Source organism: Camelus bactrianus, chromosome 1 (assembly GCF_048773025.1).
Source record: "Camelus bactrianus isolate YW-2024 breed Bactrian camel chromosome 1, ASM4877302v1, whole genome shotgun sequence".
Classification (NCBI taxonomy): Eukaryota; Metazoa; Chordata; class Mammalia; order Artiodactyla; family Camelidae; genus Camelus; species Camelus bactrianus.
In genome coordinates, this window is record NC_133539.1 from 63,942,488 (window position 1) to 63,950,905 (window position 8,418).

At 46.4% G+C, this 8,418-nt stretch overlaps 1 non-coding gene across 1 annotated transcript; it reads left to right on the top strand.

Annotated features, from left to right (window-relative positions):
- Window positions 1-7,966: 7,966 nt before the first annotated feature.
- TRNAG-ACC (transfer RNA glycine (anticodon ACC)) lies at window positions 7,967-8,038 on the top strand. Its single transcript has one exon. It is a non-coding gene; the product is annotated as a tRNA-Gly (tRNA).
- The last annotated feature ends 380 nt before the right edge of the window (window positions 8,039-8,418 follow it).

Below are 8,418 nucleotides of genomic sequence, written 5' to 3' on the forward strand. Positions count from 1 at the left end.
AAGAGTGTTCCTCTCCTGGGGAGGAGGGGCTGAAGCACATGTGGGAGGTTTTAGCTGGTAGCGCTATTTCCCCTCCATGTAGTAACACATGGGTATTCACTTTGTGAAAACTGGCCAAGATTTCTGTATAATTTTCTGATGTGTATTACTATTAATTTAAAAAGTTTATTTTAAAAATAACATGGACTCTGACTTCATTGGTTTACAGTGGAGCTCAGACTTCTCAGTGGGCTAAAAGTTTTCTAGGTGATTCTAATGTGGGATCAAGCTGGAGAAACACATGTGCCTGGTTATTGGTCCATTCACCCCACACACACACACCACCCCCTTTGGATGTGGAGAACGTGGGCTTGCTGTTTTTACACCCTGGCCAGTCCCTCTCAGCATCTGCTTACAGGATAGAGACTGAGGAGAGAGGTCAGGGTTGGAGGGGTGGAACCCTGAGTCACTGGATGCACATCAGCACCTGAGAGTGAAGGGGCTGGGGCATCGGTTAGAGATTGCTCAGAGCGATGGGAGTGATGGCTCCTGGGGGCCAGGTGGATGGGATAAGAAATGAACTAGGAGAGAACTATGGACTTAGAGAAAATGGGGGAACCAAAGACTTGGACATCTGAATGAAGTTTCATAACAGGTGCAACACAGGTCAAAGAGTGAGGCACTGGGAGAATGGGAGATGGTGGTAAGAGAATGGATTTGGAGGTTCAAAGGCCTGGAGAAGAGCAGAGCTGGAACATCGCTCCTGGCCTTGCTATCAGTGTGGCCTGTTCTCAGGGTGGCTCAGGTGAGATGCCTGGCTCTCAGGTAACCACATCCAGTTTGTAGTGTCCCACCAGCACAACCTCTGACCCTTTCCTAACCCTCTCACTGGCTTATCAAGGCAGCGCTCAGTCCCAAATGTGAGCTACAGGGTTGCCACCAGCCAGTGGGTCAAGCTTGGTAAATGGCTCACCTGATAGGATTCTGGGTGAAAAATGTGGAGATTGTGGTCAGATGAAAATCATTGCCAACAGTGCTCCATAGAGACCCTTGGAGTCCACCTGAAAGCAGGGCAGGTTGGGGAGACTGGAGAAGAGAGTTGTCGGCCCCACTCCCCTGGATTTAACCAGAAGGATGGGCTTTTGTTTTACACACTGGATTCAACAGCTAATAAAAGCTTGAAGACAGTGTACTTATCATTAAGATTCCTTCTAGTCTAAGGATCTGAACTTCCTCCATCTCCTCTGTTGGGCAACAAGTGAATTAGGGCTCCTGGCCCCACAGCTGGTTCCCCAGGGTTTATATCCTTCAGAAGCCATCCCAGCTCCGTCCTCTCCCCTCATCAACTCAGCTGCAGAAGCAAACGTGTGTGCATGTGCCCGGGAGGTGCCTGAAGACCAGTGCTCACAGAGAGCAGGGCCCCACACCAGGCGCTGCCCTGTGTCCAGCTCCCCGGGAGGGGCCTGCCTACTCTCACCCTTGCACAGAGCAAATGGGGAAGAAGATGTGATCATTGTAAGGACCTGCAACCGGAGGAACAAGTCTGGTCCTGGGAGCCGGACGGGGCTCCTCTTCACTGTAGAAAAGGAAGCAGGGCCAGGACTTAGCAGGGTGGCCCCACATGTCCCCAAATTGAGTGGGGAGGAAACATTTTGAATTGCCCTCAATAAAGGGTGCTGATATTTCAACTTCCCAAAGCAAAATTACGTCGTGGCCTTCTGAGGAAGGACGTCACCTGTTCACAGACCCACACGTGGAAAACTTTCCTATGTAGTATTTATTGCTCGGCTCCTTGGGTTTGAGACGCAGACACAGAGGCCCAGAAAGAAGTGACTTGCCCAGGGTCATAGAGCTAGTCAGGGGCTGAGTGTGTGATTGGTGGGAGGAACACAGTTATCTGGGGTCTGACAGGCCCACAGCTGACCTAGACTCTGCCGTGTGACCTCGGACAAATTCACTAACCTCATTTTCTCATCTGCGAAATGGGGGTAATAATACCTACCTGGCAAGGGTATCGGGAAGACTCAATGAGAAAATATATGAAAAATGCCTGGCACAAAATAGTTGCTTGCTGGCCAGAAGGTGTTATTCGAATCGTTTTGTGACTGTCTGTAAATGAACAGCTCCCTTCAGTGAGAAGCCGAATCACAATGAAAGGGCTGTGCTGGTCACTGTCTGGGTGTCACTGGGTACTTGATGGAAAAACGGCCCTGGGGGGTGCTGTTTCTCTGGGGTTCATCTTAATGGTTCAGGAGAGCGAGCCTGCCTCCTTGTCCTTCGTGAAGTTTGCCATGGTGGCTTCTGTCCCAGCTGGAGCAGCCTCTGAATGAGCCACTGTGGAGCTGGCCATCACCTGTGGAAAGCCTGCGGCCAGTGACCAGACCATAACCTCTCATTCATTCATTCTTCATTCATTTAACAAATATTCGAGCACCTGCTTCATGTCAGTCAGTATTCTGGGTGCTGGGAACACAGCAGTGAACAAATAAACTCCCTGCCTTCAGGGAGCTGGCATTCTAGAGGATTCCAAATTTCAAAGGAATGTGGTAACGGAGCGGATGCCAGGCTCTGAGGCCCTTCAGTTCACAGGCTCTTCCCTTAAATTGGCATAGACCCCCTCTCGCTCCCCTCCAGCAGCAGCTGTCTCTATTTCCTCCTCCATTGTCATGGTTCTCCTTCCTTAAACCAGTCCCCTTTAACTGGGGAAAATTAAAGCAAAACAACAATTGTGCTTGCAAGCAGGAAATAGGATACTTTGTTCAATGACAGAGAAATCAGATACATTAACGCTTTATAAATCTCTCCTCTAAAATGTGCCCCACACTAATCAAATGAAATTGCTCTTGCCTTGTGCATGTTGCCCCCGCTGAGCTGTTTTCTGAGCTTGGCTGGCCTGCATTGGAAGGGCCCCCTCCTCTCCCGGACCCCAGGTTTTTGGGGTGTGTCTTTTGTAGCAAACATGGCACCCCTGACCCCACCTCCTTTATCACTTGACTCTGGCCGTGAAAAGAAAGAGAAGAAAAGTCGGTTTGTTTAGTGGGAGCTCTTTTCTGAAGCCAACAGGGAGAACGAGACTTGAAACAAGAGGAGGCTGCATTTGGGGTCAATGGTTAACTAGTCCGATTAATAAATGCTAGGAGGAGGAAGTAGCCAGTGAGGAAAGAGGCAAGGAAAAAAAAAGTCTCCCTGGAGTTCAAAAGCCAACTAAAGTTTACCAAGATCTGTGACCTGTGGTGAAAATGTCCCCAGAGGCCAGCTCTCCTCTGACTCCCACCTGAAATGCCGCTGCCTTTCAAGAGGGCCCCAGACTCTGCTCTTGGGCTCGGCAGCCCCGGGTTGTGGCAGCACCATGCTGACCACATCGCACTGACTACACGGAGCTCACCAGAGCTTCCTTCCTGGGAACCACCTCCTCTGTCCCCCCACACAGCTTCTGCCCAGTATTTAGCATCGGACAGAGAGCTTCAGGCCAGGTGAGAACTTTTGGCTGATGTGAATCAGGAGAGCTAGGCTGTCCTGGCCTCTGTCCTGACTTCCTCTGTGAGTTTTGGCAAATTGCCTGCCCTGTCTGTGCCTCAGTTTCCTTGCTGGTAAAGTGACACTGTCGGTCTAACGCAGTGGTTGGCAAACTTGTTCTGTTAAGGGTCGAATAGTAAATATTTCAGGCTTGTGGGCCACACACACGGTTGGTGTCTGTCTCAACTACTCAACTCTGCCCTTCAGGGTGACACAAACAGTCTGCAAATGAATGGGTGTGGCCATGTCCCAATAAAACTTTATTTACAAAAACAGGCTGTAAACAAGCTTGGCCAGGAGGCTGCAGCTTGTGGAGCCCTGCCCTAGATCTCTAAGGAGCTCTGCAATGCACAGATATCACCTATCCCTGGGTTATTTTATGGAGAGAAAATTTGGGTCTAGAGATGCTAACTGACATTGCCCAAGCCACCAAGTATGTTAGTGGCAGAGCTGGAGCTAGAAGTTAAGTCCCCTTGCTCTAGTCCCCGGTGGCCCTCAATTCTTCCAAGGGAAAAGCACAGGCTGATTTTGGGGAACCGTTCCCCCGATGTCCCTGGGAGCAGGAGAATGGGAAGCAGTGCTCTCTGCCTATTTCAGTGAGGGCCCCAGACAGAATTCGATGAGACAAGGGCCACTACCTGGGGGTAGGGGAGGAGAGTGGATATTATGCTGTTCATTTTGAATCTGGGGGACTGTGGTTTTGGAGAGGGAAGTCCCTGCATATTCCGTGTCATAACCTCGTGCTTCCGAATCTGCACATGTTGACCTCCTTTTTACCCAGATGGTGCTGCAGGGAGGAAGGCCCCACCAGTGTGTGCTCTTCCTGTGTGTCTGAATGTTCCACCCGAGGGGGCTCCTCCCAGGAGATTGGCTCCTGAGCCTGCTCTTCCGTGGCTGGCCCAGCACGGCTGTTTATTGTTACGCTTCTGCGACACGCTTCCCTTCAACAGCCTCCCATAGATTTGTTTGGGACTTGCTGTTCCTTGGCTGAAGACCCGGAGGCTTTTACAATGTTAATCTGTTTTCCTCTTTGCCCCCAGCCTTTGCTCTCTAGAGGGGAGAGGCCATGGATAAGGTCCAGTGGGGTGGGGTGACACCTCCTTGTCTTGGAATCTCAAAAGCCCCACGGCCTAACCATCGTGATTCTCTTTCCCACACTCGGTTCTCCACCCTCCTTCATGGACCCCTCGACAGGACCCTGGCCATGGGATTGAGAGCAACAGTACTCCCCCACCACAACCACCACCACTCTGACTCCTCCAAGTGAGACAATGCGCCCAGTCCACATTCCTGGAGCTCCAAGGAGCAGCCCCAGTGCTGTTTGTTGTGATAAGATTTGGTAGCAAAATTTGCATGAAAGAAGTGAAGCTCAGGAACCGGTTTGCTACAGGGATTTTCTTGTCAGGTGAGGAAGTAAGACGTTCAGAATTGGCTTCAGCAGGAGTCTCGATTGGGGAGCTAGACTGGTTCTGGGCAGTCACCCATGGAGGCCTCCCCTGTGAAGGTCTGAGGTTCATGGTCAGCCTGCATCTTCTAGCTGCAGGATGCACTCAAGGTCATCTCTACCTGAAGTTATACACCTTCAGGCTAGTTTTGGAGGCTACTGAAGGTATGAATAGAGGATCCTGCATATTCAGAATACCTCAGCCCTCCCTCACATGTCCTGAGATGAAGGACAACGATCAGAGCCTGAGTTCTCTGGGTGGCTGCTTCTCCTGTCTTCTCACCCATCGTTCCCACACACATCGTCCCCTTCCTGCCAAATGCACTCACAGTGATCCCTGACCTGTTGCTGCTTTGCAGCACCTGCCTTTGCTGACCATGTTACCCTCTGCTTTGAAAGCCATCCCTCTCCTGGGCTTCTCCCATTAGTCCTTCAGCTTCCAAGTCTTATAATTCTCACCATCTCCTTCTTTATACTCATGCCCCAGTGCCCTACAAGAAAGTTCTATTCTTCAAGGCAGGGACTCTATCCAGTTTATTACTATATCCCCATTTCCTCCTCTGATCTTTGGGGTAACTATTGAAGGAGTGAGCAGATGGGCGAGTAAGTGACCTTGCAAGGATTGACAGTTCATGGGACAGGTGACTAGTGGCCTCCCAAAAGAATGTCCAAGTACTAATTCCCAATACTGGGGGATATGGCTTTATTTGGAAATAGGGTCTCTGCAGGAACAATTAGATTAAAGATCTTGAAACGAGTTCATCCTGGATTTAGGGTAGTCTCTAAAGGAGGTAGAAAGAGGGAAACTACAGGGACACACAGAGGGGAAGGCCATGCGAAGACAGACAGGGATGGGAGTGATCCATCTACAAGCCAAGGAACCCCACGGATTGCCAGATGCCAGGAGAGGCTCATATAATGGATTTTCCCTCAGAGCTTCCAGAAGGAGCCAACCCTGTTGACACCTTGATTTCAGACTTCTGGCTCCCAGAACTGCGAGAGAATAACTTTGTGTGGTTTTAAGCCACCAGCTGGTGGTGATTTGTTTCGCTAGCAATGGAAAACTAGCACAAGGAGAAAATGCTTCCCAACTAACTCTAAGAGGACAGTATTCTTCTGACACCAAAACCAGACGAAGACATTGCAAGAAAAGAAAACCATAGACCAATATCTCTTGTGAATCCAGACACAGAAATTCTCAATAAAATCCTAGCAGATCAAATCCAGCAACATAGATAAAGGATTATACGCCATGATTAAGGGAGACTTATTCCAGGAATGCAAGGTTTGTTTAAAGTCCAAAAAATGATTAATGTACTCTATCATCTCCATAGAATAAAAACCAAAAAAATACATGATTATCTCAGTAGATGCAGAAAAATCATTTAATAAAACTCAACACCCCCCATTCAGGGTCCAACATTCAACAAAGTAGGAATAGAAGTGCACGTCCTAAACTTCATAAAAGGTACCTATAAAAAAACTCACAGCTAACATCACACTTAATGTTGAAAGAATGACTGCTTCCCCCTAAGATCAGGAAGACAAGGATATCCGTTCTCGCCACTTCTATTCAGCATTGTACTAGATGTTCTAGCCAAGGCAATTAGACAAAAAAAATCAACATAAAAGGCATTGAGATTGGATATGAAGAAGTAAAACTATCTCTGTTTGCAGATGATATGATTTTATATAGAGAAAATAACTTTTTAAATTCACTACAAAATTAGAATTGATGCATGAGCTCAGCAAAATGAAAATTTTAAAACAATTTAATTTTTAATATAAAAAATGATAAGATACTTAGGAATAAATTTAACAAAAGAAATGCAAAATTTATACTTTGAAAATTATAAAAGAAAAAAAACTTTGTTGAAAGAAATTACAATCTAAATAAATGGAAAGGAATCCCATGTTTATGGATCAGAAGACTTAATATTTTTAAGATGACAGTATTCCCCAAACTGATCTACAGAGTCAGTGCACTCCATCACAATTCTAGCTGGATTCTTTGCAGAAATTGATAAACTGATTCTAAAATTCACATGGAAATTTGAGAGAATCAGAAGAGTCAAGGCGATCTTGAAAAAGAAAAGCAACACTGAAAGACACACATTTTCCAATTTCAAAGCCTACTACAGAAACTGCAGTAATCAAGACAGTATGGTACTGGTGTAAGAATAGACACAGATCTATGGGACAGAATTCAGAGTCGAGAAATAAACCTTCACACTTATGGTCAATTGATTTTTGACACATATGCTAAAACAATTCAAGAAGGAAAGAATAATATTTTCAACAAGTTGTGCTAGGACAACTAGATACACACATGTAAATGGATAAGTTGAACCCATGTGTCATATCATACACAAAAAATTAACTCAAAATGGATCAAAGACTTGAATCTGTAACACTCGAATCTGTAAAACAAAGACTTAAAACTGCAAATCTCTGAGAAGAAAACACGGGTAACTCTTCATGAGCTTGGATTAGGCAGTGGTTTCTTAGGTATGACACCAAAAACACACACAACAAAAGAAAAAATGGGTAAGTTGGATTTCATTAACATTAAAAACATTCTGTACTTCAAAGGACACCAACAAAAAAGTGCGAAGACAATCAAAAGAATGGGAGAAAATTTTGCAAATCAGATACCTGATAAGTGACTTGTACCTGGAATATACAAAGAACGTGGGCTTCTACTGCCTGCGACTGAGAACTCTGACGGATGCTGCCTTGTGTTGAGTTGGGATATTTCTCTCCAGAGCTGTCTTTGTTGATCTAGTTTTGCCTTCTGAAGCCATGCAGGAGTAGCCTGTTTCTCTTCCACATGACAGCCCTTCAGATATCTGTAGATAAACAGCAATTCCCTGAGACATCTCTGCTTCGGACCAAGTACTGACAACTCCTTCAGTCGTTCCTCATGTGATGTATGTATCAGTCAAAATTCTCAGTCTCAGGCAGTAGAAGCCCCTGTTAGCTGACTTAGGTAGAAAAGACATTGTTGTTAAGAGGAAATGGAGGAGGGGTGGTATAGCTCAGTGGTAGAGCACATGCTTACCATGCAGGAGGTTCTGGGTTCAAGTCCCAGTACCTCCACTAAAGAAAAGAATTTCTTAAAAAAAAAAAAAAAAAAAAGAGGAAATGGGGGGGGTGTTCACAGAATTGGCAGAAAAGTTGGAAATCATGCTTAAGGAATGGGTGAGACTAGTGCAATTCAGACAGCTGGAACCCTGAAGCTTGTCCAGAAGCATTCCAGGAGAGCACAGGAAATGCCAAATGGCGCCCACACCACCACAAAGGAGGGAGCAGTGGTCTTCCTAAACTGTGAATGTTGAATTACCCATGCAACAGAGGGAGCAGCATCCAGTCTCAAGAACTTGTTAGGAAAAATAGGTCATGGAATTTATTTAGACACAAATTTGCCTGTTAGGTCAGCCTGTCTTTCTCTAGAGCATCAGGTATAGACGGTATTATGG